The sequence below is a fragment of the Peromyscus maniculatus genome, chromosome 1 (genome assembly GCF_049852395.1).
Source record: "Peromyscus maniculatus bairdii isolate BWxNUB_F1_BW_parent chromosome 1, HU_Pman_BW_mat_3.1, whole genome shotgun sequence".
Classification (NCBI taxonomy): Eukaryota; Metazoa; Chordata; class Mammalia; order Rodentia; family Cricetidae; genus Peromyscus; species Peromyscus maniculatus.
In genome coordinates, this window is record NC_134852.1 from 186027535 (window position 1) to 186049535 (window position 22001).

At 41.6% G+C, this 22001-nt stretch overlaps 1 protein-coding gene across 3 annotated transcripts in view; it reads left to right on the top strand.

The window, feature by feature from the left end:
* The first annotated feature begins 312 nt into the window (after window positions 1-312).
* Window positions 313-22001, top strand: part of Stambpl1 (STAM binding protein like 1) — a 52790-nt gene continuing 31101 nt past the window's right edge. Inside the window, exon 1 of one of the 3 annotated variants that reach the window (XM_006984015.4) lies at window positions 313-730. The gene's annotated coding sequence lies outside the window, so the exon portion shown is untranslated. Of the gene's footprint in view, window positions 731-831; window positions 1043-22001 lie in introns of those variants that run through there. The other 2 variants (XM_042262768.2, XM_016002529.3) reach the window with 2 other exon arrangements.

Here is a 22001-nt window from a genome sequence, read left to right on the forward strand (position 1 = left end):
TACATAAGCTGTATGTAACCCTAGATCCAGAGCCATCCCACCGGCAAATCCGGCTGCATAATGGCTTGTGTACTCTGTCGTTTTGGAGCCGCCCAGCCATTCCCCTGCTTTCTAGGTGAAGCTGATGGTTCACTGGACGGTTCAGGTGGTCCAACTTTGGGCAGCGAGGGAGCAGGGTGTCTGGGGTGGGGTGGGGGTTAAACCACAAGCGACCATTTCACTCTGGCCCTAAGCCATCCACAGGGACCCGCCACCCGCGAGGTTTTTCTGCAGCACGTGGGAGGCTGTGGCTACGGAGGAGGGGGCGGAGGCAGAGGCGGAGGCGGTACCCTGGGGCCGGGGCAGAGGAGGCCCGGACCATTGCAGTGACAATTTCTTTCCTGGTGTTGCTGCCGCAGAGAAGGCCGCCACAGATTCGGAGGTCACCGGGTCGGTGCGTGGGTTTGCAAGGGCGCTGGGGCTGTCCGGCCAGCCAGAGCGAGCCCAAGACACGGAAGGTAGCAGGGCTCGTCCGACCACGGGCAGAGGGGACTCAGAGAAGGCACGGCCCGGACCAGCCCGCGGGCGCCTCCCAGCCTGGTGCCACCGTCACCAAGCGCCGGTGCCTTGCGGAGCAGCTACCGCCAACCCGGCTGCAGCGGCCACACGGATGCCCGAGCCACGCTGCCCGCGCGAGGGGCAGCCGCCGCGGTCGCCGTCCCACGCGAGCTCCCGACACGCACGACTGCTGGTGAGTGGCCGCGCACGTGTGCCCGTTGGCCCCGGAGGTGCGTGGAGATGACTGCTGGCTTCCTGTCGCCCTGCAGTCCCCGCCCCCATGCGCCCCTCTCCGCCCTAGGGTTAGTTTCTTGCTGGGGAAGGCAGGGACAGTGGTTCCTGGCCTCCGGGCGGTGACCTGGACCCGGATGCGCGTGCTTTTCTGGTTCAGACTTGGGATGCATCCTTGCTGGTGATGTCAGAATTCTGAGAGCCCACCTCGCTGGTTTTGCGTGGGGCTTCACGTCGGCTGCGCTGGATGTCAAGGAGGGAGGGGCGAGAACTGGTAAAGCACCTTCATACTGGGGTGGGGGAGGAGAGAGCTTTCTAGATGCCATTTAGCCTGAGACGTATTCTCTTATCGGAATAACTAGAGTGTTCGCTAAATGCCAAAAGAGAAATGCATGAAAAGTGCAATGCCATGAAAACGTAATTTTCCAGAACTCCCCGAAACAACCCAACCTGCTGGGAGTCTAGAGCCTGAAATGCTGTGAATAATTGAAGTGTAAAAGAAAATTTCACAATGAAGCAGCAATTTAAGAAACAGAATCTGATTTAGAGGATTGGAGGGCGGGGGAATCTCTAGGTTAGTGTGAGGGGGAGCGGCTGGTCTGTCTTCCCCAAATGAGTGTTTGGTAGCAATTAAGCTCCGGTGAGCACGCCGCTTTTCCAGACATCCAGCTAGTCACTGAAAATTAAACGAAGTCTTGAGTTTTAAAAGCGTTTCCAGAAATAAGGTTAATTTGAGCTCCTGTCAAGGTCAACGCGGACTGTGAGAGCAGACAAATTAACACTTGAGTGTTTGACTTCCGGTTTCAATTTTTAAGTAATATTTGTTTCCAGACCCTTTTCAATGGGCAAGTTTTGTTTTCCTGGTGGATGCTAAATTGAGCCTTACAAATGTACTCTGTAAGTAGACTTTGCTGGGCACTTTTTAGATCGACTCTAGAATATCTGTGTTTATTTTAAACACCTTAACGTCTCAGCAGTAGGCTGATTCGGTTAGAGCAGTGGTCCTCAACCTTCTTAACGCTGCGACCCTTTAATATAGTTCCTCATGCTGTTCGCACCCCAGCCATACAATTTTTTCGTTGCTACTTTATAGCTGTAATTTTGCTACTTTATAGCTGTTATGAATCGTAATGCCCTCTGATGGTCTTAGGTGACCCCCGCGAAAGGGTCACTTGACCCCCCCCCCAAAGTTTGCCATTCACAGGTTGAGAATCTCTATAGTAAAGCCTCTTTATTCAAAGGCAGTGACTGTTATTAGGATCAACCAGGAAAACTAACTGGATAGAAGAAGTTATCTGTCCCATCTGCCCATAGCAGAGTGTTTAGTTCGTACAAATCCACTGTTGAGTACATCTCAGATGTAATGCATGTACTAGCTGTTTCTTGGGAATCTTAAGAAGCATTTTATTTTCTTGTTTCCTTGAGTAAAATATGCATCGTTTAGCTTATAAAGGCAGATTCTCAGTCTTTTACCCATTTGCAAGGGGTCTTGACTTGGAGGGAACAGTGAGGGGCCCCAGGTTCTGTGGGTGTGCTTAGGAGAAGAATGTACTATGAATGCTGTCTCTGGGTTGGTTCCTGAAAGGGCTGATAAGAAGTTAAAGAACTGCTAATAATAGTTAATACTTTTTACTTTCAATTGGTTGAGACCCTTCCTTTAAGGATTCTTCTCAGGCCTGCTTTACAATGGTGGCGTACATGCCTTTTATCCCAGCATTCAGAAGGCAGAGGCAGGCAGATCTCTGTGAGTTGGAGGCCAACCTGGTCTAGAGAGTGATTTCCAGGACAGCCAGGGCTACACAGAAAAAGCCTGTCTCAAAAAAAAAAAAAAAAGAAAAGAAAAGCCTGATCATCCTGAAATTAATTTTTTAACGTACAAAGAAATAGGTTTCATTCATACATGTATGTTATTAAACTGTTCTTGTTAGCTCCCCACACTGCGTTTCCGCTCACTCTTCCTGTGATCCCTCCATCCCCTAGATAGTTCCCTTTCTGCTTCATGCTATATATATTACCCATTCTTGTCCCCTCCTCCCCCTTCCCTTTAGATAGACTTCTCCCTCTCAGGTCCCCTTTCCACTTTCATATTCTCTCTCTCTCTCTCTCTCTCTCTCTCTCTCTCTCTCTCTCTCTGTACTGAAACATAGACTCCGCACACAAGAGAAAATGTGCAATTTGTCTTGCTGAGTCTGGCTGTCTCATTTTGCTTAACATAGTGACCCAGTTTTTTTTTTAATCTTATAGTTCCACGTTTCTTTACAGCTGAATGAAAATAACACTATAGAGCCAGGTGGTGGTGGCGCACACCTTTAATCCCAACACTTGGGAGGCAGAGCCAGTGGGATCTCTGTGAGTTCAAGGCCAGCCTGGTCTACAGAGCCAGATCCAGGATAGGCACCAAAACAACACAGAGAAACCCTGTCTCAAAAACAAAAGCAAACAACAACAAAATAACACCATAGGTTCACTACATTTTCTTTATCCATTTATTCATTGGTGGACATCTAGGCTGATAAGTTTTACTCAAAATTATGAGAGGAAGTAATGTAGATGCCCTGAGGACATATCAAGTACCCTTCTGGCCATTATGTTTTCAAGTTAGAGACATTTTTTCCACTTATTTATTTAGTGTGTGTGCAGACCTTATGTGGAGATCAGAGGACAATGTTGGGGAGTTGGTCCTCTTCTTCCACTGTCTGGATTCTGGGAATTCAACTCAGACTTGGTGCAAGCCGCTTTTCACACGGAGCCATCTCTCCAGCCACGCCAGTTAACACTTTAATCTACTCACTGTGTGTCTCTCTGTGGGTGTTTCTGCTTAATCCAGTCAGTTTTTTTCTTGACCTCCTTAAGGATTTATAAGTTATTTCCAAGGAAACTATGAGAAATGACTCACGGTCGTTGCTGAAAATGCCAGAGTGGGTTTTCCATCCCTTAGGGCTGATGGGTTTCAGCTGTTGAACAAATAATTGTCAAATGAACAACAGGTTCCAGAACATCTTTGTCTTCCCAGCCTAAGCTACATTGACTCTTCTGATTTTGATTTTCTTTTTGGACATAACTTTATATGAGTCGCCAAACACTCCATCAAATCAAAGCACAGTCAATATATTCGATAAAGAAGATCAACTTTGTCAATGGAAGGACCAATAACCACTGTTCTAGAACAGTGTTCTCAGCCTTCCTAACACTGCTACCCTTTAGTACAGTTCCTCATGTGGTGACATAAAATTATTTCATTGCTACTTCATAATTGCAATTTTGCTACTGTTATGAATCATAATATAAATATCTGATATGCAGGTTATCTGGTATTCGATCTCTGTGAAAAGGTGCTTTGACCCCAAAGGGGTCATGACCCACAAGTTGAGAACCACAGTTCTAAAGCAACATAAAACACCATATTGGTACCTATTGATCAGTTTCTCCCAGCTCCCTGAATGTGTGAGCTGTCTACTGGACTGTGCTGAGGGCATAGTCAGAAATCCTGAGCTGACATCACAGAGTTCCATTCAGGAATAATCTGGATGGAACTACATCTGGGTGTGGCTTTTGTCAGAAATTATTTGCATTTCTAAGCAAATCCACTGGATGGCTAGTACAGTGCTCCTGCCTCTTTAGCTAAGAAGAGAGGCCAGTTTAACATTTGGTAAGCTGCTTAGTCTTCAAACCACAGATCATTTGATTGTCTTTCTAATTTTTAAATTAAGTCAGTGTTAGTTTTGTCTATTGAAGTTCTTGGCTTAGAGACATTAATTCAGATGGATGGTTCCTTCATAACCCTTATTTATGAAAAGCAGTCCCTTAATCCAAACAGTGGCAGGCGAGTTCTATGATTTGTCTAAGGAACTCTCTTGGAAGGTCAGAAGTTTATCTTCTTTTTGCTGTATTTCTGACTTTCTACCTCTAGTCCTTAGCCATTCTCTATGTCATTCAGGATCCAATTGCAGGATGAAAGTTAGAAAGCTACCAGAATTTACCTACATATTAATATTGTATCGTTTAACAATAATGCAAATTTTCTTTTCTTCTTTTTTTTTTGTGTGTGGTTGTTTGTTTGTTTTTGCTTTTGTTTTTGGGGGTCAGGGTTTCTCTGTGTAGCCCTGGCTGTCCTGGAACTCACTCCGTAGACCAGGCTGGCAGATGTGCCTGCCTCTGCCTCCTAAATGCTGGGATTAAAGGCATGCGCCACCATGCTTGGCAAGGCATGTTTTCATAAGAGCATCTGGCAACTGAGTAGGGTGAGTTAGAAAAAGGAAAAAGAGAAAGTGATAACTGGACCAAAATCTCTTGGACAACAAGATAAAGACAGCTTCGGTGGCCAAGCATGGTGGCACACACCCTTTAATCCCAGCTAATATTAGGGAGGCAGAGGTGGATGGATCTCTGTGTTTTCAAGGCTAGCCTGGTCTACAAATCTAGTTCTAGGACAGCCAGGGCTACACAGAGAAACCCTGTCTTGAAGGAGGAAAAAAGGCAACTTAAGGTGTCAGAATTCCTTATATGAAAAGAGGCATAAAAATAGTCACCAAGATGTTACACTCTTGTTCGGGAACCACCGGTTGATCCCAGCATTCTTTTCTTTTTCTGTTTCTTTTTAATTTTTTTGTTTGTTTGTTTTTTGTTCTTCGAGACAGGGTTTCTCTGTATAGTTTTGGTTCTTGTCCTGGATTTCACTCTGTAGACCAGGCTGGCCTTGAATTTACAGAGATCCACCTGGCTCTGCCTCCCAAGTGCTGGGATTAAAGGCATGCGCCATCATTGCCGGACTCCAGCATTCTTTTCTGCTGAGTCTTGATACAACTTCAGAATCTTGAAAAATTTAGGAAATATTAAGTTATGGAGTGGTTAGAAACAAGAATTTATTTTACTATTTGCTGTACCTAGTCTTTCTTGTTGGCTGCCAGTTCCCAAATAATGAAACATAATTAATTATGAAAGTTCAGCCTTTAGCTTAAGCTTGCTCCCAACTAGCTCTTATAACTTAAATTAACCTGTTTTTATTAATCTACATTCTGCCGTGTGGCTTTTACCTCTTTCACAGCTCCCAAATTAAACACAGACACATTATTTCCAACTTAGAATTGGTACCCAGATTATTGTACTTTTTTTTTTTTTTTTTTTGGTTTTTTGAGACAGGGTTTCTCTGTGTAGCTTTGCGCCTTTCCTGGAACTCACTTGGTAGCCCAGGCTGGCCTCGAACTCACAGAGATCCTCCTGGCTCTGCCTCCCGAGTGCTGGGATTAAAGGCGTGCGCCACCGCCGCCCAGCAATTATTGTACTTTTTAGAGGATTATTTTTCCTTGATGTTTTAGTATTTTTTAAATGTTTTTTTTAGTAAGCTTACTAAGAAGTATTCTAATATATATGTACATATATTGTTTTATTTGTGCATGTATACATGATAGGGTCCATATGTGAAGATTAGAAAAAAGCTTTCAAAAGTGGGTTCTCTCCTTCCACCTTCTAGCTCTTGGAAATCAAAGTCAAGTCATCTGACTGGTTCTAATTTGTGTTTTTACATTTGTTTTAAAGTGAGTTCTTTTTAACTTTTCTGCCCAGTTAGTTCAGTTGACATACACAACACAGACATCTACCATTATACTCAGTGACTGTGCTTGAAATGAGGATATGCCTTCTTAAAAAGTGCATCAGGTCCCAAGTCCAGTATTGGCTATCAGTATTCTGAGGACAGTATTCTGTGCCATCTACCTCTCATTGTGATCCAGAATCCCATATAGCGTTTACTCTCCAAGCACGATGCAGTAATGATTGTATTTCTTTTTATTTAGCTTGTGCAGAAAGTTCTGGGAGTCACAGACAAAGAACTTTGTCTTACTTAACTTTCTGCATCTAGTTCTGCGAGACCAGATTATAGTTATTGCTGGGGAGACCCTTGTGGTGATGAAGAGTGGAAATTGTCAGTTTATTCAGATCTTTTCTAGCTGGATCTAGTCTGCTGTCACTGATTGATGGACTTTCACAATGTTACATTAAAGCCTTTTGAGTTCTGTTCTTGTAGGTAACTTTGAGAAGTCTATAACTAGGAGCTAGTTTTTAGTTTGTTTTTGTTTTAGTGCTGGGACTTAACTCACACATTAAGCAAAGACTTGATTATTGAGCTATGTACCTCCAGTCCTGATGTCTTAGTGTCTCACTAAGCACATGAGAGCTTTTCCTGGCCGTGGATAAAGTCTTCAATAAATCATGAATTATTTTCTTGAAGGCATTTTAAGTAACATCTGCATCCTTTGATTTGGATATCTCTTTATTTAACCAAAGTTTTATTCTTTGCTAAAGAAACTCTTCAATTTCTTGAGTTTTAGCTTGACTACAGATGACAGAACTTGAGATTTGGTAAATCTGGTGTTTTGGTTTTTAAACATTTGCCATTACTAATGTTTTAATGGCATCTCAGTTAAGCCAGAGATTTGGCCAAAGGTTCCTATGAGAGGTAACTTTTATGTGAACCATCACAGATCAGTCACTGGTGATTTGACTTAGTGATTCATTGGGCCAATTTGGAAACAGAAGGTCAGGATGACTCATTTTAACCCTTTCTGGCTCCCTGTGTGCTGACTTCCTGTTTTGCATTTGCTTATGCACAAAAAGAAGCCCTGGTACAGGTCCCTTTTAGGACACTATCTCAAGCTCAAATGGCTGAACAGTAATCATCCATGCACCTCTAATTAAAAGCAAAAGGAAAACTATATTTAGTAATGGGATTAGGGTTGAACTGCTCCTATCTACTGACCCCATGATTTCATTTTTTTCTGGATAGGATGCTATTCTGTGTCCTGCCTCTAAAGCTGTCTCTCTTAACATTAGTGCTCTGTCTTTCTGTGGCTAAAATGAAACCTAAAGGACTCTAATTTGTTCTTTTCTTTATTCTTTGACTCTTTGGGGGCTCACCACCCAGCTCTCAAATAAATACACATGGAGTCTTATTCTTTCTTATGAATGCCTAGCATTAGTGTTAGTATTCCAACCTACCCCTTGGGGACCTGCCCAGTGTCCTCCTGACACCATCCTACATTCCCTTTGTACAATGGAAAAAAGAAAGCATCTTCAACAAATGGTGTTGGCATAACTGGATTTCAACATGTATAGAAGACTGCAAATAGATCCATATCTGTCGTCATGCATAAAACTCAAGTCCAAGTGGATCAAAGACCTCAACATAAATCCAGTTACACTGAACCTGTTAGAAGAGAAAGTAGGAAGTAGTACTGAATGCATTGGCACAGTAGATCACTTCCTAAATATAACACCAGTAGCACAGACACTGAGAGCAACAATTAATAAATGGGACCTCTTGAAACTGAGAAGCTTTTTTAGGGCAAAGGCCGTGGTCAATAAGACAAAATGACAGCCTACAGAATGGGAAAAGATCTTCACCAACCCCACATCTGACAGAGGTCTGATCTCCAAAATATATAAAGGACTCAAGAAACTAGACACCAAAATACCTAATAATTCAATTTAAAAAATGGGCTACAGAGCTAAACAGAGAATTCTCAACAGAAGAATCTCAAATGGCCAAAAGACATTTAAGGAATTGCTTGACATCCTTAGTCATCAGGGAAGTGCAAATCAAAATGACTCTGAGATACTATCTTATACCTGTCAGAATGGCTAAGATCAAAAACACTGAAGACAGCTTATGCTGGAGAGGATATGGAGCAAGGGGAACACTCCCCCACTGTTGGTAGGAGTGCAAACTTGTACAGTCACTTTGGAAATCAGTATGGCAGTTTCTTAGAAAATTAGAATCAATCTTCCTCATGACCCAGCTATACCACTCATGGACATATACCCAAGGAATGCTCAATTATACCACAAGGACACATGCTCAGCTATGTTTATAGCAACATTATTCATAATAGCCAGAACTGGGAAACAACCTAGATGCCCCTCAACTGAAGAATGGATAAGTAAAATGTGGTACATATACACAATGGAGTACTACTCAGAAGAGAAAAACAATGACATCATGAGGTTTGCAGGCAAATGGCTGGAACTAGAAAATATCATCCTGAGTGAGGTAACACAGACTCAGAGAGACAAACATGGCATATACTCATAAGTGGATATTAGATGTAAAACAAAGGATAACCAGACTGAAACCCACAGCTCCAGGGAGGCTAGCTAGCAAGGAAGGACACATGGATCACTCAGTGAAGGAGAAATAGATGAGATCTACATGAGCAAACTGGGGGTGAGGGGGAGTAATGGAGGGCAAGGGATGGGGAATGAGAACATAGGGGAATAGGAGGTTTGAGCTGGAACAGGAAGAGTGGGAGAGCAAGGAAAGAGGTACCATGATAAATGAAGACATCATGGGAATAGGGAGAAACAGGGTGCTATGGAAGTTCCCAGAAATCCACAAGGATGAACCCACCTTAGACTACTGGCAATAGTATAGAGGGTGCCTGAACTGGCCTACTCTGGTGGTCAGATGGCTGAATACTTTAACTGTCATCATAGAGCCCTCATCCAGTGAGTGATAGAAGCAGATGCAGAGATCCATGGCCAGGTGCCAGGCCAAGCTCCAGGAGTCCAGTCAATGAGAGAGAGGAGGGATTCACCAGCCAAACTAGTGGAAATGCATGATCTGTGGACCAATAGTTGAGGAGCCCCCATGGAACTAGACTAGGCCCTCTGGATAGGTGAGACAGATGTTTAGCTTGAACTGTTTAGGGGGCCTCCAGACAATGGGATCAGGACATATCCCTGGTGCATGAGGTGGCTTTTTGGAGCCTAGTGCCTATGATGGGACACTTTGCACAGCCTTGGTGTAGGGAGGAGGGGCCTGGATCTGCCTCCAGTGAATGTACCAGGCTCTGCTGACTCCCCATAGGAGACCTTGCCTTGGAGGAGGTGAAAATGGGGAGTGCGCTGTGGGGGAAATGCTGGCGGGGGTGGGGAGGAGGGAGTAGAGGGGAATCTGTGGTTGGTATGCAAAATGAATAGAAAATCTCTTAATAATAAAGAAGGTCTTTAAAAAAAAAAGAAAGAAAAACTCCTCCTCCGTCACTCTTCCCCCCTTCCTCCTTTCCCTGCCATGAGGTGTGCACATCACTGCTTCCCCCTTTTTCCTCTCTTTCTCTTTCTTGCTCTCTCCCTCATTTCCTCTCCTCCCTTCTCTGTCTCTCTCACTAACAAACTCTTTCCACGGGGATGCTGTGCCGGGGGTGTGAGTGACTTTCCAATGTGCCACGCTGCAGCCTGCTGCCACATCGATATGGTGTGTCTGCCTCACTCACTATGGGGCACCTTGGCCCAACCTGCCAAAGCCTCTCATGCACCTATATGATTACACTTAGCTTGACTTGTTTCTAGCCTGCTTTTCTTAACTTAAATTATCCCATCTATCTTTTGCCTCTGGGCTTATACCTTTCTCTATTTCTGTGTGTCTTTTCTTTCCTTCTTGTTCCATGTCTGGCTGGGGCTGGGTGGCTGGCCCTTTCTTTTCTTGCTCCTTCATCCTCCTCTTGCTTATCAATCCCTCTTTTCCTCCTATTTATTCTCTCTGCCTGCCAACCCTGCCTATTCTTTCTCTGCCCAGCTATTGGCTATTCATCTTTTTATTAGACCAATCAGGTGTTTTAGGCAGGCAAAGTAACACAGCTTCACAGAGCTAAACAAACACAACATAAAAGAATGCAACACATCTTTGCATCATTAAACAAATGTCCCACAGCATAAACAAAGGAACACATCTTAAAATAATATTCTACAGCTCTTCCTTGACCATGGGTCCATGCTTCAGTCTAATCATGGATTGATTCTAGTCCTTTTTCTTATGTGTTTTGTCCTCAAAAGTTTGTTTCTAAACTGCCCCGTATTTTTTTTATCTAACAGTAAAAGAGTGGAGCCAGGAGATAGAATGGGGTTGGAAAGGCCTGGAAAGGGCTCTGAAAGTGTGGTTGTTTCTGTGGTACAGGGAAACTGCTCACTGAAGCGATGCAAAACTCAAGTACATAAATAAGATTAAAATTAACTTGGAATCAGGTGGATTTACTCATTAGAAAGCTTTGCTTTTCTAATTTGTAAAATATCAAAATGTTGAAAGAAATAGAGCTGTCATGCCCTAATGACAGACATAGTGAGTTTTCTCTCATCAAGTATGATATTGTCACTTATGAAGCGACTTATGAAAGTAATCCTCAGTTAGTCCAAAAATTGTCTTCCATCCTCCCTATATAGTTTCTCCTTCAGAGGTCGTGGTGGAGTCTGGATGACTCTGTCTAAAAGTCTCTGCAAGAAATGTGGATACAAGTGATTAGTAAGACATATTTAGAGAACCATAACAGTGAAGTCTAATTTCATATCCAGTGCTTAGTTCTGTTTTTATTTTTGAGCATGTATGCCTTCTGCCTTAAATATACATTTTTACATAATCACACACCACACTACAACCCTCAGGGCTGTCTTGGAGTTCTTAGAATAGAATGGTATCGTACCTTTCATGCTCATGTCTTATGTTCAGAAACTCTGAGTGTTAGCAGTCGTTTGTAGAGATAATGTCAAATGTCCTTCTGAGTGGCCAGTGTTTGGAGATAGATTTGTTTAAAGGAAGGCTACAGAAGATGTAGCAAGCAGTGCAAGACAGTCTAATAGTGCATGGGAGAGGAGAGGGCCAGAACATGAAGGCCTTTAAGAGCTGGCCAAGGTGCTTAAACCTTCTCTGGTATATACAATCGCACAATTTGAAACGGAGGATGGACTAAATGTAATACAAATAAATGTACTCCTCAGCTTGAGCCACATAGTACTCTATCTATAAACAGGGGAATCAGCTGAGCAAAATACAGGCTTGTCACCATAAAAAGCAGATAGGAACATGAGTAAGAACTCGGAGCTGTGAATTTAGTAGAGCCATCTTTGAAGATTTTGCAGTAGGGTTCTCCTCTGTGTTCCCAGATGTCTACAGATAGAAAATTGTTCTTTCCGGCAATTGGATGTCATGATGTGTAACATTAACATCATCTTGTTTAGTCATCTATTTGAACATAGAGAAACTGGCTAGCCAAGAAATCAAGTCGCAAGCCACCCATTCAAACCTTACAGGCTTAGGAAATGTCAGTAGTAAAGTGATATGTACATGTAGCAACTGATACAGGAAATGAATTGAAAGTTTCCCATGATGCCATCATTGAGGGAACTAAGGTAAATTCAGCTGTGTACGAGATGCTTTAATTCTCAATGCCAATACAAGTTAAATACATATGCATCCACACTACAAGCATGATGTCTTGCCTTGAGTGCTTCCTACCACTTGCTCTTTCACTGGAAGCTCTAACTTAGACAGTTTAGCAGTCCAGTATGCAGGCATTTAAATCTTCTTTAACAGCATCATCTGTCAGATTCTTTTAAATGACTCTCTTTCGATGGCTATTTTTATTTCAAATTTTTAATATTTTATTTTATTTATTTTTTTTTTTTTTGGTTTTTCGAGACAGGGTTTCTCTGTGTAGCTTTGCGCCTTTCCTGGAACTCGCTTTGGAGACCAGGCTGGCCTCGAACTCACAGAGATCCGCCTGCCTCTGCCTCCCGAGTGCTGGGACTAAAGGCGTGCGCCACCACCGCCCGGCCAAATTTTTAATATTTTAAAAACATGCTGTGGTGTGGGGGGGTGTGGAGGGTGGGTATGCATATGTGTTTATTTGTCAGGGAATCTAAAGAATAATTTTCAAATTATACTTTTTTGGTCAATGGAAACATATATGTTCTTCAGAATAATCAATAATGTGTCTGATCAGTTATGCGAATTTTAGCAGTCCAGTAAATGAAATTACCTAGTTTAAATTTAAGGTTTTGTTTTGGTTTGTTTTTGTGGTGCCAAAGACCCAACACCTGTATCTGGAGCATTGTGGCTAAACACTAAACTACTGACCTACAGCCCTGTGCTGAAATTCTGTAATTTTTAAAATTACTAGTGAGATTAAACACTTTTTTTTTCGCATCATATGTAGCTGTTTATGTTTGCCTAAAAACTTGTTCACATCATTTGCTCATTTTTATTCAAGTCTGTCTCTTTACTACTGATCAGCAAATTTTCATCTGATGTAGTGATAATGGGTATTACAGGGGCTACAACTGATGCAAATATTATTTTACTATATATAATAAATATAGTAATATATAGTTAATGTATAGTTATAGTTACTATATATAAATATATAGTAAATACACAGTTAATATATCAATGGTTGACTTTCAAAGATACTGTTTAAACACTTAAAAAATACTTCATTTCAGCACAAGGTGAAGCCAGACAAAAATCCCATCATGGAGGGGCACTGGTGGGCATGTTGTCCCAGCACTAACTGAATAGCTATTGGCATCTGACAGCTGCTGGGAGAGGGAGAGTCAGCTTTCTTTGATGATGTGACTCCTAGTAGGTCAACCACACTACAGGGCAGGCTCTACCCCCAAGAGTAGTAAGAAGATAATGTGAACTGGACTCAGTGGGAGGCGAGTTTGTGATTTAAAGTTGGATGGGTAGGAAGGTGAAGATAGAGAAGGAGTCTATGGGAAGACTTGAAGGGCTGAATGTGAACATAGTGTGAAATTTTCAGAGTTAATACAAATATTTAAAATATTTAATTTAAAAATAATTGTAGGTGTCCAAATGATTGTGGAAGCAGCATACAAAATTTCTTTACATTGTTTACCCTGATTCTCTAAATATCAACAGTCACAGAAGTGAGAGTACTGCTATCTAATCTTTGACTCTTATTTCAGATTTTACCAAAGTCCTTCTTCTGATGGAGGAACAAGTCCAAGATCACACACTACACTTAGTTGCCTTATCGCCTGCCTCAGTGGCTTTAATCTTGAGTTATTCATTCCTCAGTCTTTCATGATTTTTATGCCTTTTAAGGGCATTTGTTGTTTTTTGTTTTGTAGACAATCCCTTGATTCTGGACTATTTGATGTTTATTTAGTCATATATAATCAAGAGTGTAAACTAGTCTGCTGGTATCTTAGTTAGGGTTTCTATTGCTGTGAAGAGACACCATGACCACAGCAACTCTTATAAAGGAAAACATTTAATTGAGGTGGCTTACAGTTTAAGAGATTCAGTCCATTATCATCATAGTGGGACATGGTGGCATGCAGGCAGACATGGTGCTGGCTATATCTTGATCAAAAGGCAACAGGAAGTAGACTGACTCTACTTCCTGGGCATAGCTTGAGCATATATAAGAGCTTGAAGTCCACCTCCACAATGATAGACTTCCTCCAACAAGATCACACCTACTCCAACAAGGCCATACCTTCCATTAGTGCCATTTCTTTTGAGGGCCATTTTCTTTCAAACCACCACAGCTGATGATCTAAACATCCTGCTTGAAGAGGAGATGTTTAAACCATCACTGGGAGGAGGGGTATCCAGAAGGTTAGACTGCTGGTGGGGATATTTACATTGACTTTTCATGATGCATCTCAGTAATCTTACATGGAGTAAGGGTGTGAATGAAGGCTAATGAAAAGGCAACTGGGTCAAAATGACCTTTGCAGGACCTACTATAGATACTCAGTTGTCTTTTTTTATCCATGTCCTTGAGTTCTTTGGTTTCAGTTTTCTGTGACCAAGATACAAAAAAAAGTGAGTATAATACAATATTTTGAGAAAGCAATTCCAGATTCATAAATCTCTCCTTAATTTTTTATTAGTTCTTTGAGAACTAATAAATACATTTCATATAATATATTTTGATCTTTTCAACCATTCCCCAACCATTCCCTCCTTTTCCTACTCAACTAACTTTGTGTCCTCATTAAATCTTATATATATTGCTATAAATATTCTATTTTGGCATTAGTTACTATAAATACTTTATGTGTCTAATATATACTGTTATAATTATTCTATTTTGTCATTAGTTATTATAAATCTTTTGTGTGTAAAGAAAAAAAGAGCATATACACAAAATTTGGTGCTATCTGTGATTTCAGGCATCCATGAGGAGTCTTAAAACATACTTATAAGAAGAGATTGTTCTATGATATTAATAGTGGGAATCTATCAAAGAGCTTTAAGCAAAGGAATGGCAATGTCCAAGGCAGGTATTTAAGAGGCAGATGTTACATATAGAGTTAATCAGAGAGAAACAAGGTAGTAGCAGATAAACATAGTACGAGAGCTCTTCTAGCAATGTGGACTGCTGTGGGATATCATTTTGTATGCTGTGAATGTGTGTTGTTCTGATTGGTTGATAAATAAAATGCTGATTGGCCAGTAGCCAGGCAGAAAGTATAGGCAGGACAAGGAGAATTCTGGGAAGAGGAAGGCTAAGTCAGGAGTTACCAGTCAGACACAGAGGAAGCAAGATGTCAAGTCAGAACTGAGAAAAGGTACCAATCCATGTGGCTAAACATAGATAAGAATTATGGGTTATTTAAGTGTAAGAGCTAGTCAGTAATAAGCCTGAGCTAATGGCCAAGCAGTTATAATTAATACAAGCCTCTGTATGTTTACTTGGGTCTGAGTGGCTGCAGGACCAGGTGGGACACAGGAAAACTTCCAACTACAGTGGACAGAGAAAGTGGCAGATATTAAGGGGCCTCCTGACAAGGTAGAAGATGCAGTCTTGAGAGACATTTTGGAAAGCAAATCAGATTTGCAGGTGTGTGCTGTGGATATCACTCTATATAAATAAAACACTGATGGCCAGTGACCAGGCAGGAAGTATAGGCGGGACAAAGAGAGAGGAGAATTGGGGAAACAGGAAGAAGGAGAGGGAGACACTGCAGCCACCGCCAGGACAAGCAGCATGTGAAGACTCTGGTAAGCCACCAGCCATGTGGCAAGGTATAGATTTATAAAAATGGGTTAATTTAAGATAAAAGAACAGTTAGCAAGAAGCCTGCCACGGTCATACAGTTTATAAATGATATAAGCGTCTGAGTGATTATTTTATAAGTGGATTGTGGGACTGCAGGCTTGGGGAACCTGGACAGAAGCCCACCAGCAACAGGTGTGGTTGGTAGGTAGAGTCTGGAGTTGAGGGAGGGACAAATGCAGGGTATCTATTTCTAGGGTTTGCTGTGTGCTATGAGATTGGTTGGACATCGGTAAGGAGCACATTCTTTAATCCTTATCTCTGCTGACACTTACAGCATCTTTATGTTTCTGGATCCCATTGTATCTGGGTTGCTTCCAAGTTCCATGAGTGTTCTTCAGGATGTCCCCCCAATAGCCACATTTCCCATTCCATTTACTGTCTCTAGTTCAGACCCGGGCTACTTCCTTCCGCAGTGATACACTTGCCTCCAGTCTGGGCCAACACATCTTGTGTTCTTTATGACTTTATCCATCATAGCCTGATAATTTCAAGTTTGTAAATATGTACTGAATGCTTTATTTAGACAGGCCACCTTGTTAGCCAGAATTGAGAATTAAACAAGAAGCTAAATATATCTCTGGAGACTCACGGGTCATTTCCCAATTATAATTTGGGACAAAGAAAAGGATATTTTTCTTAGGGAAAAAATATAATTCTCAGTTTATTCCTTACATTACAATAAGTTAGACATGACCAAGAGCTATTTATCCAAAAATGTCTATCCATAAAGGTGTCAGAATAAAATAAATAAGGTAGACATATTTTTAAGTATCTTCTGGTGGGTGACTCTGAAGATCTACCTTAGTCAGCTTTGCTTCCCTGGTGAAATACCTGAGACAGACAGGAGGGAGGATTTGTATTGACTCGTGGTTCCAGGGGTTGTTTTAGTCCATAGTCAGCCATCTCCTTTAACCTAGAGTCTATGACAGAGCCCCAAGACAGGAGGCAAATGGTGGAGAATAGCTGCTGCTTCTCAGAGGCCAGGAAAAAGAAAGGGGGTGGGGAAAAGGAGGAAGATGGAAGAAAGGAGTAGACAGAGAGAGAGAGAGAGACAGACACTGACTCATGTCTGGACATCCAACATTGCTATCAAGGGATGGTTCTACCTACCAACCTCATTTATTTTCACCAGGCTGCACCTCATAAAGATTCCACACGTTCTCAGCAGTGCTGTCTTCCAGGAAGCTAGCCTTAGCACGTGAGGCGTTAGCTACCCTTAACACAGTAGATGGCAGCTGAGGGAAAGATTTGGAGGTAGAGAGTTTGAGAGGCCCTGTGTTCACCCTCAGTATCTCTCTCACCATGGATAGGTTCATTAGACAGTTTCACTTTTTAAAATTTTATCTAAAAACAAAACAGCTTTCATCCAAAAGTCCTGCGAAACTAATAAATATGCAAGGAATGATGTCAACAGAAAAACCACCCTTTCAAACATGGCAATGATTGTTTCAGACAAAAAAAAATCATCTTTAGTTGCTAATGTTAGCTGGTAACAGAATATTTGCATACTCTTAAAATAACTGCTTACAAAGTACTTTTTAATTGCATTGCAAAAAATAAAAGGGTCTCTTTATAAAGGAAAAACTGACAGACACCATTTAAATGATCAAAGCTCACTTCACCAATAGTCAGACAAACCAATGCCATGTTCCCAGATGCCCCTGGGACAGACCATCACTTTTGCAATATTTTTGCTCAAATACAATGCTAATCTCTAATTGATTCTTTATGCCGACCTTGTAGCAGGTGCCATGATCTTTTATTCTCCAGATGTTTAACACTTCCACCTGTCTGCTGTAGCCCTTGCCACTATTATACGATAAGCCAGAAAACACCCACAGGTCTGTGTTTTTGTTCTCCATTGTTCCACCACCTTCTAGTTCATGGTCAGAGCTGAAGAAGTAATGATGAATAAATGAAAGGAGAAATAAATGTATTCGGGATTGGCAGTATTTGTAGGAAAGATATATTTATGCTTGGATGATAGTGAGTGAGAAATCACAGTTGGATGTCCTAGTGGAAATGAAGAAATACAGCTGCAACTCAAATGAACGGTAGCCATACAAAACCACTGTGTTTCATAGGATAAAGAGATGTCAGATGCAGAGATGGAAAATCAGTATAAAGACAAGTCAAATGGAGAAGTGGAAAATCAGTGTTTGGGATGCAGACTGAGGGGTGAGGAAAAGGAGAGATACCTCTCTAAATCATGGAAACCATAAGTATGTTCTAAAGAAATGTCAGCTGAGTGAAGGTTAGACATTTTTAGGTTATTTGTTACTGTCTTGGAGGAATTTGACTTGATGCAGTGTCTTAAGTTTTGATGTAAAGGCTGCTGGATTAAAAAAGAGAGACAATGAGAGAGATGCCAAGGGCACCCTTCCCAGAAATTCTAACTCATTTGGAACCTAAAATGTCCCTGGTATTGCCAGCATTTCCCTCCTCACCACGTTACTGTGGTCCAGGCAGTCCAGGAACTACAGTCAGAGAAACATTACATTAGCATGAGACACCACCCACAGGGGAGGAAGGCAGAGACTGAGAGATAATAGCAGGATTAGGAGATGGTCACGTTTTAAGCATCCCAGTGTCATAAGGACTTCTTGAAGAGTATTCGGTGTGTTACTAGAGAGTGCCATGAAAGGGCGTGTGGGCAACCCTGTGTTCATTCTCGGCACTCCACCCCGCCACCCTACAGGCAGAGTCATTGGACGGCCTTTGTGGCTTTTGTCTGCTGCACTGAAGAACTCATCTACTGCAAAACCAAATATAATGGAACTGCTCCCAGAAGCACACTGAACAGTGCAGAGTCCTGCGGCTGGAGAACCTCGGGGAAGCAGGCGGCAGATGTTCAGGATATCTGGCTTTTGTTTTGTGTTGTTTGCTTTCCAATAGTAATGTCAGACTGAGACTGACATCATTTTTTGGAAAACTCTCCTTAGGAAATTCATGCAAATTAAATGAAATTAATCATAGCCAAGGACAGGTCCTATCTATCTCAGAGTTTCAGTCATCTTGGCAAGCAAAAAAAGAAAAAAAAAAGATGTCATTTAAAAATGGGTTTATTGAACTAAGTACCTTTGAATAGTATTTTTAAAAAAGCAACTTGGAATAAAGGGAAACATTACAATAACAGTACAAGTTAGTGGTTTATATTTGAGATGAATACTTTCAGAATATTTTTTTTGGATTTACCAACAGGAAAGTAAAATTATCATCCTGGATTTATGATTTAAAAAATGGGTTTAAATCTAAGCATCTTCCTGACACCTTAAATTTATTTACCAAATGTTTTATATTGCATATTAATTGATTACCATATTTTAAAAGCTCAGAATCACCATGTATTCAAGATGACAATGTTGCTCTCCTGCTAGTAAATCTGTTTATAAGTCTGTGAAATGTCTTTCGAATGCCACAAAATTTAGGATTTATCTTAAAAGCTAGTGACTACTTTGAATTAAATCATGTCCTGCTAGAATAATTGTGCATTTAGATTTCTTTTCTTTTTTTCCCTTTTTTTTTTCAGGGCTGAGGACCAAACCCAGGGCCTTGCACTTGCTAGGCAAGCGCTGTACCATTGAGCTAAATCCCCAACCCCTAGATTTCTTTATTTACATGTACCAGGTGGCCAGGCACGGACACAGAATCATTCTACCTAAGAAAAACATGTGAATGAATGCCCATCTAATGTCTTGGGCACAGAGATTATGAACCATAAATTTGTGATGCCAGACCCAAGTCCCCTTTTTGTAGTCAATTCTGTCATTCTTGTCCAAGGCCCACTGAATTGCCCCTCTCCTGGATCTCACCAGTAACTTTCAAAGACTGATGGATTACTGCTATGCCGGGAGGACTATGATTGAACTCTGGGTTCCTTGTTTTATTTCCTCCATCATTGCTCATTTTTATTGCTTCTTCTAGAAGCTTCTGTTTTCTCACACATAAGATGGAGAGGGAGCGGTAGTGAGTATTGTCCTGCATGTTTGTCAAGCATTACCTCACTCTAAGGAGGCTTGGAATTTGAACTCAGGTGTTCTGGCTGTGGGCTACAGGGCTTATGTGTAAGCTCGTGTGTCTGTTAAGCTCTGAGCAGGTTCTCTTCACGGCAGTCTGAGGTCATGTGTGTTGATGTCGATTCCATTAGGGAAGGAGGTCTATATTAGCAGTGTCTATTACCATCATGACGGCTGTCTTGCTATTGTTTATGTTAAAGGAGACAGGCAGCACTTTATTAGTGCCTCCTCTGCCTAGAACCCAGCTGGCTCTGGAAGACAATAGAGCAGCAGTTCTCAACTTGTCATGAAAAGGTCGCTACCCCTTCACAGGGGTCGCATATCAGATATTAACACTACAGTTCATAACAACAGTAAAATTTCAGTTATGAAGTAACAACAAAATTTTTTTGTTGGGGATCACAACGTGAGGAACTGTATTAAAGAAAGGGTCACAGCATTAGGAAGGTTGAGAACCACTGCAATAGAGAGAAAGAAAGAAAATGGTACACTCTGAATAAAAAGACCGGAAATGTGGGGTCCATTCAGCGTAGTCAGCTCATTCATAGCTGAATGCTTGCTACATATATATACATATATACTCAGGCTATATTTTGTAAAGATTTCAGTAATACAAAACAGGCTAAAAGAGAGAAAGGACTGAAGTTAAGGCCTTCAGTGGAAAATTGAAGGTCCTTCTTTTTGTTTGTTTTTTGTGAGCCTACCTTTCTCTCTCTTTCTTTTTTCTTTCTTTCTCTCTCTCTCTCTCTCTCTCTCTCTCTCTCTCTCTCTCTCTCTCTTTCTCTCTCTCCTTCTTTCTCAGGGTTTCTCTAAGTAACAGCTGTGGCTATTCTGGAACTCACTCTGTAGACCAGGTTGGCCTCAAACTCACAGAGATCCTCCTGCCTCTGCCTCCCAAGTACTGCCACCACCTCCCAGCAGAGAAGGTCTTTGAAACCCATGAGAGGCTAAAGGAGTCAAGTCGGAAAGAAGGAAGCATTGCTACCAGCAGATGTTTGTGTTGCACCAAGGAAGAAGTCATCTATGTCAGAACTGTGTCCATGAGAAATAGCTAAATCTTACAAACGATTATTGTTATCATCGTCATCATCATCATCATCACTACTGTGTATTAACACAGTAGTTAACGACACCTGCTGCCCTTGCAGAGGACCTGGGTTTGGTTCCTAGCACCCACACAGTGGTTCTCAACCATCTGTAACTCGAGCTCCAGGTGATATAACGCCCTCTTCTGAACCCCCACAGGTACTAGGCATTCACATAGTACAGATACACACATTCAGGAAAACACTCACAACATCAAAATAAAATAAGTAAATCTATTTAAAAAAAATGTAAACTTTCTCCAAGGATGATGTGTTTAATACTCTTGCTGACTGATCAATTTCAAAGCCCTCTGTGTAGAATGTTTGCTTAGGATATACTTGCAGGGATGATATGGAAACCTGGTGTCCAGTAAGTATATTAACTTATGTACAGTTGTTAACAGGTAGAGGGGAAAGAAAACCCTCAATAGAAGCTGCTTCTCGTGGTCTTGCCTCTTTGTTTCCATTCACATACGTTTATTTCCCCAGAGCTTTATTTCATCTTTGGGAAATGTGTTCTTCAGCAGTGTTTTTGGAATTTCTAAGTCCTAGCTACTTTAAAGAATTTTAATATTCAGTTATTAATTGGCAAACCCTAGTTTTACATGCTATGTTTACCTTTCCCATATTTTGGTACAGATAAGATGTCATCTGGGTCATGGCACATGTCATGTGAGTACTGTGGATAAATACTTTACACAATCAAAGTGTTCTGTTCTTAGAATCTTTAAAAATGAGTACAGTAGCTGTGCCTAGTTTATCCCCCTCCCCACAAGCAGGTTCCCATCTTTAAGAGTATGACTGAGAGGTCCTCCTTTGTGTTTCTGTCATTGAAGGCAGGGGAGCAGCCCTCTCCCTTTATCTGAATCAGATTAGATCATTGCAGCTCAAGGCCTGGGTTATAATAATTTCCTTTATGTATTTCCAATTAAGTAAATTGCACCCTGTTCTTCCTGGAAAATGAACTCTGACCCAGTGGGGCCGGAGAGAGGCAGTTGGTTTGGCTAGTGAGAACTGAGGCAGGCGGTGAGCTGGTCTGTTCCCTTTCACCTGACAGCAGCTTACGTGCTTATCCAGGTCACCGTGGCACTCAGGGAGGAAAGGACACAACTGGGTAAAGATGTCCCCAGCTCTTCCCCGAGTGTGAAGTCTCCAAGGAGAGTTCTCACTGTCTGGTAGATTCCTTTCTGTACTCTGGAAAATACTGCTTTTATGGATGAAAGTGGGTCAGAACTCTGAGCTTACGTGCATCTCCCTGAAATAAAAAAATTAGT